Here is a 20431-nt window from a genome sequence, read left to right as displayed (position 1 = left end):
GTTTTGGAGAGACAGCAGCTGTTTTCTGGTCTTCATTATTACGAACCGAAAGCTGCCCGTTTGGATCCTGTGCCTGAAGAACTGCATGCTAATTAGGCCACATGAAGGCCAAATTTAAAATAAACTTGCTATATAAAAATAAAAATGAGAATAAGAATAAAAACTTGTTTTCCTGGATCAGAGAGGAAGGCTCTATTGGGGAAGATCCTCTACCCTCCCCAACCCCCGGCATCCTTGGCAGGCTGCCAGTTCTTTCACACTTAGTCACACACACACACACACACACACACACAGCACGATGGGGACAGTGTGGGGGCAGCGGAAGTGGAGCCTTGCCCAGGACAGGATTCTGCTCATTTCTGACCTATGTGAGTGTGGCGGACACTGTGGGGTGCCCACCCAGTAGTCATCCCCCTCCCTTGCTTACAGAACCCCAGATCAGTTCAAATGGCAACATGAATCCTGATTGGTTTACACCCCTTGGGATGCTTCTATTCCTTTTACTAGGGATTGGTCAAGGGACAGACATGCAACTCACCTCTGGCCCATGGGATGCAAGTAAGGAGACCAGCAGGTCAATTTTGCCAGGGACGAAGGGGGATTCCCAGGACCTGTGCTAAGCAGAAAAGTACCAGGCAAACCAGGACAAGCTGGTCATGTAAGAAGTAAAGGGAAGTCTGGGGGTTTTGAGAATGAGACTTTTTACAGGAAAAGAAAGACGTGCAAGGGGAAAAGAAGGCTTCCTGCTCAGAAGCAGCCCAGCGAAGATGGAAAGGTGGGGCAGCTGCCCTGGGGAAAGGTGGGGAACATTGCGGATGCCCTGAGGCTGGCAGAGGGGAGAGAGCCAGCCCCGTTTCTTGACCACGTGGTGCGGATGAGGCTGCCACGCATCCCTGGGACTGCCTGGCTCAGCTTTCTTGTTAAGTGAGCCACATCCATTCTTACGGTTTAAACGCTGTAGGCTGGATTTTTCTGCTACTTGCTGCTGAACACAGCCTGACATACCAGGAGGGCACATCTCTCTCTTGCTACGTTGCCCTCCTGTGGGGGGATGGTGGCAGGGTTGGGCGGCATGAGGCACTCTCAGACGGGCACAGGCTTGAGGCCTTGGGCGGGGAGGTGGGGCCCCCTAAAGGATGTTCCAATGTGATAAGCAGCTCGTGTTCATTGGCTGCCTCTCAAAGCCACCCAGGGATTTCCCAGGCTGCTCTCGCACTTCCTGAGGTCTGCAGGTTCCTCTGGCAGTGATGGGGCCCGTGGCTGTAGTTTGAATCTAGGCCTGTCCCACCCAAAGCGCATGCTCTTTCTCTTCACCGCGATGTCTGGGCTACATCACCAGGAAGGATGCACCTCCTGGAACATTCTTGGTGACAGGGAGATCAGCGCCCGTGAGACACCCAGTCCACCTTCCGTCCGAACTGACTGCTCCTCCCACTGGGCCCAAATCTGATTTTCAATAACTTCCTCCCCCCACATCCCATCCCGACCCTGCACTTCAGAAACCTGCAGGCCGGGCTGCGGGCTGCGCCTCCTCAGGCTGAGCAGCCTCAGGCCCCGCCAGCCTTTCTTCTCCTCAGGTAACTCAGGAAGGAGGGGCTCCTGAGGTCAGACTCAAAGCTCTGAATCACACACACACACACACACACACACCCCGTGCTTTGAAGCTGGCCACACACTCCCACCCTCTGGCCCCTGATTCTGCACAGTTGAGCCCAAGGGGAGAACTTTTCACTGATCCACGTTACATTTCTTTTTAAGCAGCTTTTGAATCCTGATTCTGGCAGCTTCTATATTGTGCTGTTCCTCCCAGCTTTGTGGGATCCTCATAGTAAATGAATCCCAATCATCAAAGAACCGGTCCCTCCTTTCGGGCCAGCGCCAGAGCCCTTGAACGACCTTCTCCAGGCTGGCATTGCCAAAAATGGTGAGGACGCCTCCTCTGGCACAGAGAATGGTACCAATCCCCCAACCCCAGCCTGTATTAGTCAGGGCTCTCTAGAGGAATAGAACCACTGGGATGTACTTACACAGAACAGAAAGAGATTTATTTCAGGGGATTGCTTTACACGGTTGTGGAGGCTTGGTGCGTCCAAACTCTGAGGGGGAGGCTGCCAGGCTGGACTTTCAGACACAAGAGGACACTCGGAGTGCAAAGGCAGTCCGTCCGCTGGAGAACCGGGAGGCACCTGTACTCCCGATGAAGTCCAAAGGCCGCCCCTTTGTTCCGTTCAGGCCTCCAACCAAATGAAACGAGGCCCGCCCAGCTTCCGCAGGGCCACCTGCTTTACTCAGAGTCTGCTGACGTCAATGTGCATCTCATTCACAGAACTATCTGGAATAATGTTTGACTAGATGTCTGGGCACAGTGGCCAGCTACGGTGACACGTCAGATTAACCATCACCCCTCTCTTGCAGCCGGGCTGCCTTCCAGCATGTGCCACTCGGACCTCTGACCTCTTGCCCGACTCTGAGCCCCGCAGAGACTCTCACTGATCTTCGTACTCTGAGTACGTGGCACGCAGCCAGGGGTCCATTAAGGACAGTAACAGCCAGCATTTACTGAGCTCTTACTGTGTGCCCAGGTACTGCCCTCAGCGTTTTATGAGCATTAACTCATTTAACTCACATGAAGTTGTTCCTTTTATTGTCCTCTAGATAAAGAACTGAAAGTCCTAAGAAATTACATTGTTTGCCTAGTGTCACACTGCTAGTGTGTGGTGGAGCCGGAACTCACGCCATATACAGTTATACTCCCAAATCCAAGGTATTAACCCCAGTGGATGTGACCGGGGCCAAGGTGGCAGGTGGCCCAGAAGGGCAGCATAAGGTAGTGGCAGAGCAGGTTTCAGAATCAGACAGATGGGGCTACCTATCCCAGTGCTTCCATTTCCTTGCTTAGTGCCTCTGTGCCTCAGTTTACTCTTCTGTACAACGTGGATAACACTAATGCCAGGCTCGTCATGTGATTGGAGCCTGGCACTGTAGCCTTCAGAACCACAGTAGATGGTTGAATGAGACCAGGCCACAGGTTACTCAAGAGGGATTTTTGTTGAGCACCTACTATGCTCCAGGTACTGTAAAGGCATTTTCGTGTTTAATCTTCACATCAACCCTGAGAGGAGTCCATGTCTTTTGCCCCCTTTTACAGATGGGGACATGGAGCTTGGAGCACTAATGAGTCCCAGACCAGGCTGAGATTACGCTCCTTCCCAAGGGTCACAAGCATAAGGACCTATAGGGGCCATTCACAAGTGAGTGAAGTAGACTGGGTGTGATACAACAGGGAGATGTGGGGGGGATGCTGGTGACTGGAGCTCACGTGTCCTGTCTAGAGGTGCAAGCCACTGCTCACCTCCAGCTGACCTGGGTTGTGCAGAAATGTGCCGGCTTTGCTGATTCTGAAGAGAGTAAGGAATCTGGATTTTCTGTGCAATTTCCTTATTTTCAAATGTTGACAACTAATTAAAAACCAACCAAACAAACAACAAAACCACTGCGCAACTATGCCGACCACAAAAGAGCCTGCCAGCCAGATTGGGCCCCTGGGCCACCAGTTGGCAGCCTCCCTGTGCTGTTGGCTACTTTCTGTCCCTGCTGTGGCAGTTGGATCCTTCATGGAGCTCATGGGTTATCTGGGGACCAAAGTGCGTGAGCAATTGGAAAGCCAGACAGCCTGTTTTCCGCTGTGCCTGTCCCGTACTCCACCCTGGACCCCGCCCCCTCAGCTCCCTCAAATGCCATCCCAGCCACCTTCCTGTTGCTGGCAGGGCTGGCTTGTGGGGGGAGGGGAAGGCACAGTGCCTTGTTTACACTGCCACGGGCAAGGATCAGAGGCTAGCAGTCCCCGGCATCAGGGAGTCTTAAAACGACAGTGCATTCATTTATGGGCTTTGCCAGGGCCCCCTGCATTTCCCTCCCAAGGGCAGGAGCAGGGATTCCAGACCTGGAGGATATTAGATGGGAGGGAACCTTCAAGGTCATCCAGGACTACCCCCTCAGAGCACTAGCATTAGAGCAGCCACTCACACATTTTCATTACTTTACCTCATGATCTCCCACGGACTCAGGGACATGGGAACTATTACGCAATTATCTCCATTTTGCAGATGGCGAGACTGAGGTTCAGAATGGTTAGATAATTGGCCCAAGGTCTCACGGCAAATAAATAGTGAGGCCAAGATACAGAGCTAGGCATCATGACCTAAGAGCCAGTAGTGCTCACGCCACCACCTGGAGCTGCACCCCCAGCTGTTGCTGGACTCCTCTGCTCATATTTCTGGTGACCTCTCGCTCATCACTCTTCTGTTTTTTAAGTACAGCTACACTCGCCCAGCCTTAGCCAGGCCCTAGGCTGTGCACTAGATATTTAAAAAAAATGCTTTATATCATGCCACCCTCACATCAGTCCTGCGTGCCTGTATTATACCTATTTTATACCCGAGGAAGCCAAGGCTTAATATGATGAAGAAACTTGCCCAAAATTACAAAACTAGTTAGAGATAGACTGAAATTCCAATGCAGATCTGTTCTTTAGCTCAGACTAGAAGCTTGTTTATGTTTTGGTTTCTGTCCTGAAGGAGCAGCCCTAATTCTTTCCATCTCTCTTTCCCAGAGGTCCTCTTCAGAAGGCAGACATGCCCTGGATGAGTAGCTCAGTTGGTTAGAGCAGTGTCCCAATACCCCAAGGTTGTGGGTTTGATCCCCTGTCAGGGCACGTACAAGAATCAACCAATGAATAAAGAAGTAAGTGGAACAACAAATCGATGTTTCTCTCTCTCTAAAATAAACTTTAAAAAAAAGCAGACACACTACCCCTTGAGTCTTTTTTACACCAGAGTCAATATGCTATTCAATAGTTCCTTCAACTATTCCTCATAAAATGCGGTTTTGTGGTCCTCCCGCCTCACCCCAGCCGTAATTTTGTTCATCCTCCTATGAGTGAGTCATACTTTATTCATGTTCCTTTCATGATCCTTTTGGGATCAGTGTCCTGATCCCAAATATAACAGAGGACTTGGGCAGACACGGACAGAATGGCTACCATCTTCTCCGCCCCCCCCCCCGCCCCCCGCTCCCGTTCCCTGCATACAGTGCTATTAATGCAGCCCCAAGCCCAACAAGGCAGCCCCTCTGTACCAAGCACTGACCCCACATGCTTGGGATAGAAAGTGAACAAGCCAGCAACTTCCCCGCCCTCCTAAAATTTACATTCTGCCCGCTGAGATAGGTTCACACATCACTTAGTGAACTTGAGATGAAGATCCTAGAACGTCGGAGGTGGAAGACCCAACCTCTACCTGCTCGCTTTCATAGATGAGGAACCTGAAGAGGTGCAGGGACAGACCCAAGATTCCACGGTGAGGCAGAATCAACCTCTGCCTTTCTCTGAACCTCAGGCACAGATGAGGCCTGGGGCGGTAGAGAGGGTAGACTGAGATGAAAACGCCACCTTCGAGAATTCTGCTAAGTGGATCAAACCTAGGCCTTCCTCAAAGCTGTCGTCAGAAATCCCCACATATTCCATATATGACCACCAGGTGGCGCAGGAGCACCGGTGAAGGGCGCAGAAATCAAGGTGGGTGGGCGTCTTTCTGGTTCTCAGTAATTTTCCTTAGCGAGTGGGAAAGAGGGATGGGCAGCCTGCTCTGGACAGCAGGAAAGCAACTGCATGCATTATATGCACATACAGAGGTGGATTCTGCCTCAACCAAGGATGGTTGTTAAAAGCTTGGACACAGGCCCTGACCCGAGCGTCTCACTTGGCCGTCAACCGGCAAAGGGAAACGTGGTCTGTTCAATTCCCAGTGGGGGCACATGCCAGGGCTGCCGGTTTGGTCACCAGATGGAGCATATATGAGACGCAACCAATCGATGTTTCTCTCCCTTTCTTTCTCCTTCCTTTCCCCTCTCTAAAATCTTAAAATCTTAAATAAAATCTTTAAAAAAAAAGCTTGGACACAGGTATCACACAGACTTGGCAGGAAACCCAGCGGCCACTTTATCACGTTGCCCCCCTGACACCCAGAGTGGCTGTAAGATAAGGTCCTCATTTCCCAGGGTTCTCCAAAGAGCCAGATTTGCTGATGCTTCCCTCCTGATGGGTTCCTTTGCCAGGTGGACAGTAGGTGAATCCTCCCGGCAGAGAAGTCTCCTTCAGGTGGCAGGAAGGTGAGGTTAATGGAATCTGACAGCCTCACAGCCCCGCTCAGGCCTGGCAACTCATCCATGTATTTGTTCATCTTACATCACACCGTGAACTGCATGAGCAAAAGCTCTTGGGCTGGGAACTATGACTGTGTGGGGCCATGGGGCCAAGGATGCCTGAGAGGAAAGAGAGGGTTAGAGAAAATAGGTTGGGTTTCAGGGACTACAGCAAGCTATTGACTTTGAACTTTAAACTGGGAGCATCAGGGCGCTCCTGAAGGTGATCCTGCAGGGCAATGACTTGGTTAGACGTGTTGAAGGCAATCACTCTGGCTTTCAAGGGGGGAGGAATGGGGGTGGCGTGGGAGCATGAGACAGAGAGACCCACAAGGAGGCTGAGTAAATAAGAGCTGCAGGTTGGACTTGGGTGATGGGAGTGGGGTTTGACTTTCCATCCATTCAAAGCCTCTGATCAGCTGGAGGCACCCTCAGCACAACTTCTGTCTTGCTCTGAGATGGTTCCCATAGGGTGAGGGGCTGCCCTGCGGCCAGGCCAGAGGAGTAGGTGGCCCAGCATTAGGTGATTCTTAGAGGATCTTTGACGAAAGCGGACAGCCTAGGAAGAGAGAGGTTGGCTACAGAGAGAGGCAAAATCCTAGGTCAGGTTGGAGGAGGAAGGCAGTGTAGTCCAATGGTTAGAAACACATAATGACATCACACATGTCTTTCATGTCCCAGCTCTACCACTTCTTAGCTATGCGACCAAAGATAGGTCACTTTGCTTCTCTGATCCTCAGTTTTTTCAACTGTCGAATGTGATTACGACTAGGGCTCCCCCCTTGAAGCTGTTGTGGGGGCTGAACAAGGTAGTGTGCATGAAACTCACTCCAGTACTTTCCACCCAACACGTGGAACCCCAATGGGGAACTTCCGGTTCTCAATTCCCCCTCCGAGACAGAGTCTTTCGCTGTGGCACCACGGTCATCCTTGCTCCAGGCCAGCATGGCTCCAAAGACAGGCCAGCCTGAGCTGTACCCCACACTGAATTAGGCCAAAGGAGTTCCAGCCAGAAGCAAAGGATAATGATTCGGTTAGCCCAGGGTCACATTCTGGGGGAAATGTACCATTTCTCTTCTACATTTTGAAGCATTAAAAATTAATCTCCTTGCCCTGGAAGTCTCTGGTGAGATTCTGTTTTATTTTGTTGCTTTCTTTCGTATTTTGTGGGTGCTTGTGTAGTGCAATCGCCCTACAGTGCCAGTTATTATGGAAAGTGTTTTGTGTATATTCTTTTTGTGATCTTCATGGCAACCTTCTTATGCAGGTACTATTTGTTACTGTCTCCACTGTATAAATGAAGACACTGTAGCTGGAAAAGACTAATGAATGTACCTGGGTCTGTGTAACTCCAGCCCCTTTGCTCCTAGTTGTGACACTTACCTGCCCTGTGGACAACCAGTGGACAGGTACCTAGGGCCCTAGGTTATTCCAGCAACTTCTTCCCAGAATTCCCTGGTGAGTAGGATGCCAAAGCTTATCTGGTCCAAAAACCACATGACACAGGGCCCAGGAACTGTCATAAACCTCTTGCTAAGACACAGTACATTGTATTAGTTGGGGGGGAGGGGCAGTCCAAGGGGACGAATGTAATACATTCGTCTGAGAGTTTAGTGCCAGGAAAAATTTGTCTCTCTGAAATCGCTGGCCTGATTCTTCCAATCAGGTTACAGCAATAGCTAATTTTTTACACAGAATTTACTAAGTGACAGGCCTGTTATGAGAACTAAATATGCCTTAACTCACTTAATCCTCTCAAGGAGCCTAAGAGAGGGGTGTTTATCATTATATCATCCCCATTTTTCAGATGAAGAAACAGAAGCATAGAGAAGTTATATAACTGCTTAAAGTCACATGATTAGTAAGTTGTGGAGCAGGGCTTCAAAAAATACACTCTGGCTCCAGGATCTACATTTCATCACATGTTTACAACTTCCCGTATAATCTGTACCTCATCCTGTTTCCCTCTTTGCCTTGACTGCCAGGAAACTCAGAACCACGGTTTTTGCTCTGTCACAGTTGCTAACCTTAGAAAACTTAACCTAGCATTTCTGCTATAGTTAGTCAATTTTTCATCTTTCTTCCCTTCTTCTCCACTGGCCTTTGGTCCAGGCTTCCATTGGTCTTTGATTCTTTCTCTTTAATTATCCATCAAATAGGCTTTGAGGCTGCAATGGAAACCACCACAAAACCGTTTTGGAATAGGCAGGAAATAATGCATCAGTGAGATGAACAGAGACTGTTTCTGACCAGCTGAGCCAGCTGGACACAGTCGGTGCTGGATGGATGTCTTTAGAGCATCTCCTGAATGATCCCCACTGTGCTCCATGATATGGAAGATACAACAATGAACCCGAGTTAGTCCCAGTACTAGTTGAGTTATGCTAACTGCTGTAATAGAGAAAGCCTGAGATCGCAATGCCTAAATACAGTAGAATCTAGTTCAATGTGCACCCCGTTCAGTCAAGTGACTGGGTGAGACCCAGACTGACCAGGACTCTGCCATGTGCGACACGCGGTTTCCAAGGTCACCCTGGCGCTGGCATCCAGTTGGCAGATGGGAGAAAAAAGGGAGAGTTTAGAGAAAGCAGACACACTTCTTAACTTGGATTTGGCCTGAATAGGCACATATTTTCTCTGCCCATATCCCTTTGGTGGAAACTAGTCACATACTTACTTACAAGGGGTGGTGGAAAAAGTATAGTCCGAGCTGCTTTTCTCCGAAACAACTCTGTACACGGAAGGGAAACATCTCTGTGAACAGCTGACTTTGTTCTGGCTCACAAGGAACTTAAAATTATTGTGCTACCCACCTTGGAAATGTCTAAGGATACCACGCAACACGTATGGTGGTCTTCCTTTGTCTACAGGGAAAATGGGGTGTTTATATTTCAGAGCAAACATATTTGTCCAGCAGGGGAATGGGCCGTTATGGGAGAGAGAAAGTTCATCGTGATAAGAAGTATTCAAGCAGAGGCTGAATTTTCACTTGGCTAAAGCTTCCAGAAGAAGTCAGGCTAAATACCTCCTACCAGTTCTAACTCCGAGCTCCTGTGCTAGGCTCCATGGTCATCTCTGAGCACTTGAGCACCTGTTTTGTGCCAAGTTCCAGTCGGGGCTTTGGTGACCTAGGAACAAATGAGACAAGATGCTGCCCCCAGGTTACTCAACTGTAATGAGTTGAAGCAGAGTATCTGGGAAGCAGGAGAGTAGAATGGTCTGAGCTCTGGCAACAGGAGACTGGAGTTTAATTCCCAGCTCTGTTGCCCTGTGGCTGTGTGAACGGTGGAGAAGCTACTTGGCCTCTCTGGTCCTCAGTTTCCTCATTTATTTATTTTTAAAAAATATTTTATTTATTTATTTTTTTAGAGAGAGGGAAAGGGAGGGAGAAAGAGAGGGAGAGAAACACCAATGTGTGGTTGTGGTTGCCTTTCACACGCCCTCTACTGGGGACCTGGTCCACAACCCAGGCAAGTACCTTGACTGGGACTCAAACTGGCAACCTTTTGGTTCCCAGGGGGGCACTCAGTCCACTGAGCCACACCAGCCAGGGCATTTTTCTAATTTATTAAAGAGGTATAATATTTATCTTCATAGATTCTGAGGACTCAATGATCAAATAGTTTTAGAGCATTTGTAGTCCAGGCCTGCCTGGTATGTAGTAAGTATTTTATTGGCAGTAATGTTTTTATGATGGCCTTGGGTAAGTCGCTTTATTTTTTAAAGCCTCAGTTTTCTCGTTCGTAGGGTGGAGTTAATAAACTCACACCGTGGGGTAGGACTCTTGCGGGGTCCGGGGGGGTCTGCCCTCTCTCGTCTCTCAGCTTCCTCTCGGGGTAAGGGGCTCGCATCCCACCCCGCGGTGAGGACTAAAAGGCTGCGGACCCGCGGTCAGCACTGTTCAGGCACGGAGGAGGAGGAACCGGAGTTAACGAGGACGCGGCTTCCTGGCTGCGCTCCCGGGGAAGGAGGTTTGTGCTGGGTCCCATCCCCCGGCCGGTCCTGCTCAGGAAACGCGGAGAGAAAGCCAGGAACCAGGCCTGCCAGGCCCCGCGGCCCCTCAGCGCCGTCCCTCCTCCCCCGTCCTCGGCTGCAGGAAGCCGGCTGGCGGGAACGCCCTGCCGGGTGGGTGGGAAAGGCCGAGAGCTCGCCGCCCCGCCGGCTTCCCAGGCCCGCGGCGGCGGCGCGCGGAGCTGTCACTGCGGCAAACGCGCGCCCTCCCCCCTCCGCCCGCCCGCGCTCCTGGCGCATTCTGCCCAGTAGTATTTCGTGGAAGCGCTGCAGCCTGATCCCTGGGCGGCCGGTCGGAGCAGAGAGCTTGGGTCCTACAGGCGCCATCGCCCCCCCAGCGTGGAGCCCACGCCCCTGGGGCTGGGCTGGTGAGGGAGAGGTGTCCAACCCTCTCTTTTTGGGAGATGACATGCTGAGGCCTGAGGGTTTGTAGGTGAGTGGTCCAAGGTCATGGCGAGAAAACAACAGAGCCAGGATCAACCCGTGCTCTGTCTGGACTCTCAAGTTTGTGCCTTGAGTCTGTGGTCCTGATCCAGCTTCTTTGGGGGTTCAGGGGGGTCAGGTTCTTGTGGAAGTTCCAGAACAGGAGGTCAGAATCTGGGGGCTATTGATGGCCTCCCAGAGGTCGGTAAACCCCTTGGTTTTGTGTGTAGCATGTTGTGTGTTGCTGTTTTCTTCAGCGTTTCAAGGGTGCCCGTGACCCAAAAAGGGTCACGAGCCACAGCTTCCCAAGGCTGCAGGTTCCTCCCTGTGTAAGAGGGCCTGAGGTTCCTCCACCGTCAATGGCATCTTGAGAGTATCTCTGCAGGGCCCTGCTGTTACCCTGGAGGACTTGGAGTCTCTCCCAGGATCTTTCTCTTGGATCTTGAAAATCTTTCCGTAGGATCCTGGGGCGTGTCTGGGGATTTGCGGTCCCCATGAGGCCCTGGTATCTCTTTCTGAGGCTCTGAGAATCTCACTCTAAGGTCCTGTGATCCTCCACAGTTTGAGTTCTAAAGTTGGGCCTCAGGATGCCTATGAACCCACTGAAATTGCAGGCATGACTTTTGTGCATTTTATGTACTGAGTTTATGGGAGAGGTTTCATGGATTTCACGATCTCGAAGGGGTCCCCTAAACTCCAAAGGTAGGAAAAGCATCTCATCAGAGCATTCAGTGTTAGATAGACTTTGCTCCCCTCTCATGAATAAGAGCCAGGGAAGTGTAAGATGGAAGAGATAAAAGGGGTGTTGTTTAGTGGGTGGAACAAGGGCAGTGGAGTCAGGCATTCTGGGTTAAAAATCCCAGCTTTCCCCCTTACCAGCTGTGTGACCTTGCGTCAATTTCTTAACCTCTCTGAGCCTCAAGGCCACCTCCTTTAGGAAGACTTCCCTGTGTCCCGGATTGAGTTAGGTCCCCACTCTGTATCCCCGAAGACCTCATAGCACCTGGCTTGATAACTTTTTGGCACTTAATGCAATTGTTATGAAGTAATCATGTTTCATGTCTTGTCTCTCCAGACCTTTGCTGTCTTACAGTTTTTGCGGTGCCTGGCACATCTTAGGCTCTCAGGCATTTGTTACGAAATAAAGGAGTAAAGGAATGGCGGGATGCATGGCAGACACTGCACTGGGGGCAGAAGGGTCAGAAATGAACAAACATCACTCCCGTGCTTGAGGAGGCCCCAGGCTAGTGTGGGGAATAACATGAGTTCGTGCAAGGAAGACTCTCCTAAATGCTTTAATGGGCGTGGGGGCGGGGGCCGGGGGCAGGTAAACCCTAACGGGGATACACAGTAATGAGGAAAGCACCAAGAGACCCTAAGATGAGTGAGACTTAGTCCTGGAAGAGCTGACCAAAGGACCTTTTGTGTTACGCATTGCAACTTACAAAGCGCTTAACTTATATAAAATATCCAGGTATGCCCTCATCCGCCAGCGATGGGGAACTCGCTGCTGAGAAGAGTTCAGTGACTTGCCCAAGGCCACCTGGGCCATCATGGCTGCCTGAATGCACAGCTCACTGGCTTTGTAATTCAGCCCATGTCCTTCAAGAATTGGGCTTTGATGAGGTCTTGGTTTGGATCCCACTAGATGTGAAACTTTGAGCAAGTTACTTTACTTCCTTGAGTGTTGTTTTCCTAGCCCCATAATCTGTATGGAATAGTAACTATAAAGTGTCCAGTACGATGATTGTTTTATAGCAAAGGAGGTATGAGTGTTTGTTGAATGAATGAATGAAATATAGGCATTGGTGGGTGGCCTGAAATGTGAGTCTACTTAAAATCACGACTTTCGGGGGACAGTAGGGGAAATTTAGGGTGATTTTATCCCTTTCCACTTTCACTTTCTACAAGTCCTGTGAGCCTTAGCACAGGCCTCAACCACAATATTATACTTTATTGTTTGCGAACCAACTCCTTTTTCCTGATGACTAAGTAATAGAGCCTCCTTATAAAAAATTTAATTTGCAGCCTTGGCCGGTGTGGCTCAGTTTGTTGGGCATCGTCCCTCAAACCCAAAGTTTGCCAGTTCAATTCCCGGTGGGGGCAACATGCCTGGGTTGCGTGCGAGTTGCATCCCCTGGGGTGCATAGGGAAGGCAACCAATCAGTGTTTCTTTCTCACGTCAGTGTTTCTCATCCTCACTTTTCTCCTCCCTTCCCCTCTCTCTAATAAAATAAAATAAAATATTAAAAAAATTTAAATTGCACAAAGATATAATGAGGAAAAGGAAAGTGCAGATTTAGGCCCAGCAGGCACAAGAAGCTGACATATTGTTATTCTTTGGGAGGTGGGGAAGGGCAGGGGACAGGGAGCAGAAAAACTTTTTCCTGCTTACGAGTATCTCCTACTGGCTTTGCCGTGGATCCTGGGAATTCTGTTAGGAGTCCTGCCTCTGGCTGTAGCGTTGAAGGCTCAAGTGCAGCCAAGGGCTGAGGAGCGGGTAGAAGGTGAGGGTTTCCGGGCAGCCGCTTTCCCTGCAATGGCGTGAAGAGTGAGATGTGACCTGTGGCGCTTGCTGTGATTCAGGTGCCTACTGCTGATGGGGCTGGTAGCTGTGTTTTCAGCCCCTTCCTTCCCTCTCAGCGTCTAGTAGGGTCTTTTTGGGAAGTTCCTGCTGCCTAATGCTGTCACCTCAATAAATTCAATACAAAGGGGGTAGAAAGAGTTCCTGAGTTCCTGCTACACGTGCACACGCAGAAAAGCACAATTAAAAAGTAAGAAAAAAAAGTGAAAGCCTCCTATTTAGTTCTCTATATTGTATGCGTGCATTAAGCATATATTAAAGTTATAACCACAGGATCCGACTACACCTGTAATTCTGCAACTTACTCTCATCGTTTAACAATACCCAGTAGATACTTTTTCTTTACTTTTCTTTTTTTTATTTTAATGATTATATTTATTTATTTATTTTTAGAGAGAGGGGGAGAGAGGGAGAAAGAGAGGAAGAGAAACATCAATGTGTGAGGAAAATATCCATCACATGAGTTAGGTCAGTTGCCTTGCACCCGTCCCCCAACTGGGGACCTGGCCTGCAACCCAGGCGTGTGCCCTGAATGGAATCAAACTGGCGATCTTTGTAGTTTGCAGAATGATTCTCAACCTGCTGAGCCACACCAGTCAGGGCTACATACATTTCCGTTCCTGTTTGTGAAAATCGACCTCACTCCTTTTCCAGTTGAGCTCCTTGAGCTCATGGCTGTTAGTTAGCCCTGCAGCCCAGAGGACAGCTCATGAGAGGCCTCACTGGGAGGACATCTTGAAATCGTAATAGCAGCCACCACATACTGGTATGAACTAGGTGCCAGGCTTTGAACTAAGCTCATTCACATGTTATTTCATTTAATTCTCATGGCCACCGTAGGAGATAGGTACTATTTTTATTCCCACTTTTCAGATGAGAAACTGAGGCACAGAGACTCGGAAGTCCCAGGTTACAAACTGGTAAGTGGTGGAGCTGAGATTTGAACCCTGATCTGTCCTGTGACAAAGCTTTGGTGTGAATGAATGAATAAGCGATTGATGAGATCGTGGATCTTGGGGAGGTAGTTCTGTCTTCAGAACCTCCCCTTAAGTCCTACGTTCTCTCTTCCATGGGTTTGCAGTGCTTGTAATCAGAATCAGGGCAAAGGATGGACTCAATAAAAGTCCCCTTTTCTGTCTGCAGCAATCCTGTGGCCATGCCTGCTTTTCATGGGAAGTAGCATTTTTGAATTTCCTATTCTAAAAATAAGCCTTAATTTGTTCGGGGCCCTTGAGGATCAGCCCAGGCATTTCAGGACAGCCATTTGCCTGTCCGCAGAGCAGGAAATTAATCAGAATCCCAAAGCCCGTTCCCTCTTCCCGCAGGCCAGTACTCTGGAAACGCCCAGTGCCTCGCTGCAGTCCTCCTGGAGGACTGCGGAGATGCCAAGGGCAGTTTAACACAGATCCATCGCTCTGCAAGGAAAGTGAGAGGGGGAAGGCATGAGGGAGAAATGGGTCAGCTCTGCTGCAAAGAATTTGCAGAGAAAACTCGCTGCTGTCCCCACCTTTGAGGAGTGCCAAGTGACAGAGATACCCTGGGGTGTCAGATGTGACTCTGTAGCATCCCCCTGGGGTCTAGAAACTGGAGCGTTGGTTGCCTGTTCCAACCCCAACCCTCTGCAGGGCCACTTTCAGGATGTAGGAGTCTCCCACTATCTAATGACTAGGCAGATCACCACTAGGGGTGCTATGTGATATTACAAGCTAGAAAAAATATTGATGATAATAATAATAACAAAAATAACGACAACTACATAGTTTGTGGAACATGTGTGGGCTCTGACATCAAGAGAGGGAGAAAGTGCTAAGAAACAAAAGGAAGATCAATTTGATCCAAGTTGAAAATGTGTTCATGACTGCATGAGAGTTAAACACAATGCCATGGACATTCCAAGTAGGGAGGGTTGACTTCTGGCGGGGGAAAACTAGGATAATGTTGAGATGAGACAGCAAGGGAAGAGAATGAGCAATGGGGCAGATGTGGGAAAGCAGTGGGTGTGCTAGAGGAAGTTTGGATAAACTCTACAGTGTGTGTGTGTGTGTGTGTGTGTGTGCGCGTGTGCACGTGAGCAAAGGTAGGAAGAGATCAGACCAGGCCAGGGATTTTGACTTTATTACATAGGCAATAAGGAACTTACACAAGAGATGTCTCAAGAGACCAGCTGTGCTGCTGCAGCCAGAGAGGAAGCAGCCCTCAGAGTATCTATGCCCTGGCTTGTGAATGCAGCTCTGTGCCAGTACGTGGGAGGGCATCTCCCAGGAGAGTGTCTCTGGCCGTGTCCTGTACCACGCTGGGTGTGGGTCTTGGGCTACCTTCAAAAGCTCCCCTCCCCATCTCTCCGGGCTGTAGGTCCAGATCCACAGGAAACGTGTTACAGAATTATTGGAGGGACTCTTATCTGGCTCTCGTTCCTTTCCGTTTTAAAGAAGTTGAAAGTGAGGGATGGGAAAGGACTTGTCTAGGATCATACAATGAATTAATAGCAGAGCTGGGGACGGAAACTCATGGCTCCTTAGTCTAAGCAGAGCTCCTTTTCCACATTTGCTGAGTAATAGAAATAGTATTTGTTGAGCAATTACTCCATACCAGGCCCAGGGCTAAACACCTTTACGTGGATTATCTCACTTAATCCTCACAACCCTTCAGAGAATGCCTTTTCTTGAATGCAGGATATCTTGTCTCCCATTTTGACTTCCCACCGCGTTTACAACTTGGCGGAGTCCAAGTCCTGGGAAGGGGATAAAACGACGGAGGGGGCGGGGCGAACAGGCAAGCCCCACCCCTCATCACAGACCCCGCCTTAAGGAACGCTGACGTCAGCCTCTGGGACCGCCCCTCATTGTCAGTCCCGGGGAGCCAGAGGAGGCGCCGGCCGCTGGGACCGGATCGCCGGAGCCTTCGGCTGGCGGGAGCGTGGGCCGGAGTCGCCGAGGTGAGGGGTCCGTGGTGGGGCGGCGGGAGCGCGGTGCGGGAGGCCAGGGCGGCCGGGCGAGGAGAGAGGTCGGCGCCCGGAGTGGATTACCTGCCCCGCGGAGGAGTCGGGGCGCCCGGGGGCGATGGGGCAGATCGGACGGGCGCACCCGGGGAGGGCTTGGGGGTGTGTGGACGTGAGGTGGGGGGAGAGTTTGAGTGGATTTCTGGAGGAAGAGCTCGGAAGGGGAGACCTTCGTGAGCGAGACCTTGAGAATGTTTTTGGAGTTTTTGAAGGGGGAGGGAAGGTTTTCAGAGACTTCGCGGTGGGAACGAGAATCTAAGGAGAAATGTTTGGAGCAGGGAGCTGAGGGGATGTTTTATGGGGGGAGCGGAGGAAGAGTTTTAGGGTCGAGTTTGGGATTCGGGTGGAGAGCGCGCCGGGCCCGGTGGGGGCGGGGAGCGGCGGGGCGGGGGGCCGGGGCCGCCGGGGAGGGGGCTGCGCGGGGCCCGCGGGCACCCGGGGAGGAAGGAAGTGATCTTACAGGAAGAGCCCGGGAGCTCCCGAGGAGGAGGAGGAGGAGGGAGGTCTGGGAGGGCTCGGGCCGGCGTGCGGGACCGGCTGCGCGACCGGGCTGCGGGGCGCGGGCTAGACGGGGAGGGGTCCCGCCGCCGCCGCCGCAGCTGTCGGCCCGCCTCGCCGGCCCGCGGTCCCGGCGTTTGCTGGTCTCACAGCCAGACCGCCGGGCCGGGAAGGAATTTGAGGCATTCGCTTTGTTTAAGTTGCCAGTAGACAGTCCTGAGGACTAATTAATGGTGGAATCTGCAGGGGACGCGGGCGAGCTGGGCCGGGGCCGACCCCCGCCCGCCGCCGCCGCCGCAGCGGTGAACTTTCCGCAGCGCACGCGGCCCGCCTCCTCGCGCTCCCCCACCCCTGCCCGGGCCGGGAAGGAGCCATGGCTTCCCGAAGCGCAGGAATGAAGTGCGGTTTCTGGGGCCGGTGGCTTCGGGCTTCGGAGGCTTCCTGCAGGGAACCCGGAGCCCCGGAGCGGCCCGGCGAGGGGTGCCGAGCCCGGTTTAGGGCTCTGTGCGGTGCCTGCGGTTTCTGCTAATAACCTTGGAGGAGGCTCTGTGAGCCGAGAGAGACTCTCTTGCTTGGGAGCATCTGTTTCTTCATCGTCAGCCCCTTTCCTAACACTGCAGAGCTTGTTGTGGCTTGTTTCGGAAATGCCGAGACTAGTGCTCACACTGGAGGGTGGGAGAGGGGAAGGGCAGAGATGCCCCCGAAACGCTGCAGTGCGATCTCCAGAAAGACAGAGGCTGCTTGCAGATTCTCCGTCGCACCTTCGCTGACATGAATGACCTTGGGGAAAGAATTGTGTTTCCGAGCTCCTGGTGCTTTTATCTGTCTCGGTTGAGGAGAAAAATGCTCTCTGGACTTCCCTGCCTTTTGAAAATATTTTGAGAGGTGGGGTGCAGTGATTTTTTACAAATTGCTGCAGTTCTGGCCTAAGGAGCTGGACTGGTGTCAGACCCGGGCGGAATTCAGATCATCTAGAAAGATTTTACCACCGCAGATTAGAGAGGGAGGGGTATGGATTTTAGGGTGGACATTTCTCTTCTGAGAATCTGTACAGTGTGTTCCACATCGCTTCTGTCGCTTTGTGTGCGGGTGTGGTGGCATTTGTGTGGTTAAACTGAATAAACTGAATAACTCCCGTAGAAAATTCACTTGTCAGAAACAATTATTTTGCTCAGAATTCCCCTTGGGGCAGATTAAGGTTTTGCTCGATTTACTCAGAAGAATTTCCCAGCTTTCTAAAATTAAATCACTTTTCTAAACATAGTAACTAAAGTTTGAGACACTGGAAATAGTGGGATGGGGAGGGTGTTGATTAGAGTATGAACAAGGCAGCAAATACAGGTTCATCGTTCTCTGATTCTTGATAGGGATTGTGGGTTAACCTTGATTAACAGGTATTTTCTTACTCTTAAATAATTTAAGCCCAAGAAAAGGAACTAATGTTGTTGAGTTGCCTACTCTGGGCCCAGTAATCATGCCAGGTGGTCTTATCTCACACGGGGCTTCACAGCAATGCCCTGAGGCGGTAGTTGGCATCTCTGTTTCACAGATGAGCAGACTGTGAGGGTCATAAGGTAAAGTGACTTTTCTCAAGTTTATATATGAAACAAGTTAAGAAATGGAGCTGGAATTCAAGCTTAAGTCTGTTTCTAACAGGGGTGTGCAACCTTTTGGCGTCTCTGGGCCACACTGGAAGAAGAAGAGTTGTCTTGGGCCACACATTAAATACACAAACACTAACGAAAACTGATGAGCAAAAAAACCCTGTTTTAAGTAAATTTATGATTTTGTGTTGGGCTACATTTGTAGTCATCCTGGAGCACGTGTGGCCCGTGCGCCGTGGGTTAGACACCCCTGGAAGGTCCATTATCTCTACTAGGCATGCTGAATTGGAAACCAGACGGCCTAGTTTCTAGGCCTGTGACTCAGCCACTGGGTCGCTGTGGACCCTGGACTAAATCAGTTAAGTCCATTTCTCAGTAGTGGTTTCTTCCAGCAGTACTGTCAGCATGCTTTTGAGATGTTCTAGTTTTCTGGTAGAAAGACAAACATAAGGCTGTGATAGTGGTATGGTCTGTATGCAATAGGTCCTTAATAAGTTTTTTTCTTATAGAGTACCTATTGGTCACAGCTTGCATTTATATAATGGAAGATATTGGGTAGCTAAAGGTTCTTGCACTGCAGAGCCATCATTGAGGTGACATTCAGATCAGAAACTGAATAATTTTTCATGTAATAGGCTCTTTGGGAAGATGTCAGCTTATGAGTAAAGCATATTATATACAGGTATTACCTGCAATGTTAAGCTGAAAAATTTGGTGTAAACTTTGATGCACATAATAGATACTCAGTAAATATTTGTTGAATGAATGTGTGTATATCTTTTTTAAAAAGTCAGCTTTGTTGAGGTATAATTTACCTACAGTAAGATTCATCAATTTTAGCCCTGGCTGGTGTAGCTCAGTGGATTGAGCTCAGACTGCAAACAGAAGGGTCACCGGTTTGATTCCCAGTCGGGGCACATGCCTGGGTTGCTGGCCAGGTCCCCAGTGGGGGCCGTGTGAGAGACAACCACACATTGATGTTCCTCTGTCTTTCTTTCTCCCTCCCTTCCCCTCTCTCTAAAAATAAAAAAAAAAAAATTTAAAAATTCATCAATTTTAAGTGTATACTTTGTGATGTATACATGACAAAGCTATATAGCTGTGTAATCACCACTAATACCCTCATTTGTTTAAACTTGTTAGTTTCAACAAATTGGTTAGTAAAGTGATCCCTGGGAATGTTGGTTTTTTTTTAAACTAATTTTTAAAAAATTTTATTTATTTTTAGAGAGAGGGGGAGAGAGAGAGAAGGGGAAAGAAATACCAGTGTGTGAGAGATACATTGATTGGTTGCCTCTTGCACACCCCCAGCCCGGGACCTAGCCTGCAACCCAGTCATGTGCCATGGCTGGGAATTGAACGTGACCTTTCTGCCCTCAGGCTGGCGCTCAGTCCACTGAGCCACACCAGCCAGGGTGTCAAGTTTCTATATTCAGATTCAATGCTGGTACCAGCAGATGAAGACTAGAGTGTCCAGGTAGCAAATTTGTAGGACATAGGAAACCTTAGATCTTCAGTGATGCGGTGCATGAGGAGAGTAAGAGAGGTAGAGGCGGGAGCACGTGTCAAATCGGGAGAGGCAGAGTGAACCAGGTTTCCATTACTTTTAGGTTGGGGAATATATTGTGGGGAAAAAATTACTCAAATATTTATTAAAGAGTTGAACTGTTGTTGTTGTTATTATTATTATTTTGAAATGGTAGTTCCTGAAATATAAAACATCTTTGACTGTCCTTAAGAAGTGCTTCCATGTTACAGTTGTTCAAATTCTTAAGGGTGGAGATGCTATAAAATGATTGAAGGCCTTGCCCTTCCAGCTATGACAGAATATCCTTAGTTTATCTCTAACTTGTTTTAGCTAATATTGAACAAAGGGAATACATTAGGTAGAGATTGTCTTGCTGGGAAGTCATAAGATAATTTTCTTCCTTCTCATAATTTCCTGTCACTGAGCCTTCCCTAAACTGCTTTCATTTAAGTTTCTGTGTTAGGCAATGCTTGAAACCTGTTACTGTGCTAAGAAACCCCATTTTTACCTTTTACGCCTTCTTGATTCTCTTTATTCGTTCTGTTTCTGTATGTTGGCTGTTTTATAATCGTCTTCTCCCATTC

General features: G+C 49.7%; 1 protein-coding gene across 3 annotated transcripts in view; it reads left to right on the top strand.

Annotated features, from left to right (window-relative positions):
* The first annotated feature begins 10425 nt into the window (after positions 1–10425).
* LUZP1 (leucine zipper protein 1) overlaps positions 10426–20431 on the top strand; it is an 87162-nt gene continuing 77156 nt past the window's right edge. For 2 of the 3 annotated variants that reach the window (XM_028514006.2, XM_036025511.1), the window contains exon 1: positions 16049–16154. The gene's annotated coding sequence lies outside the window, so the exon portion shown is untranslated. Of the gene's footprint in view, positions 10646–16048; positions 16155–20431 lie in introns of those variants that run through there. The other variant, XM_036025513.1, reaches the window with a different exon arrangement.

The sequence above is a fragment of the Phyllostomus discolor genome, chromosome 5, assembly GCF_004126475.2.
Source record: "Phyllostomus discolor isolate MPI-MPIP mPhyDis1 chromosome 5, mPhyDis1.pri.v3, whole genome shotgun sequence".
In the NCBI taxonomy this organism is placed as follows: domain Eukaryota; kingdom Metazoa; phylum Chordata; class Mammalia; order Chiroptera; family Phyllostomidae; genus Phyllostomus; species Phyllostomus discolor.
This window is presented reverse-complemented; position numbering and strand designations above follow the sequence as displayed.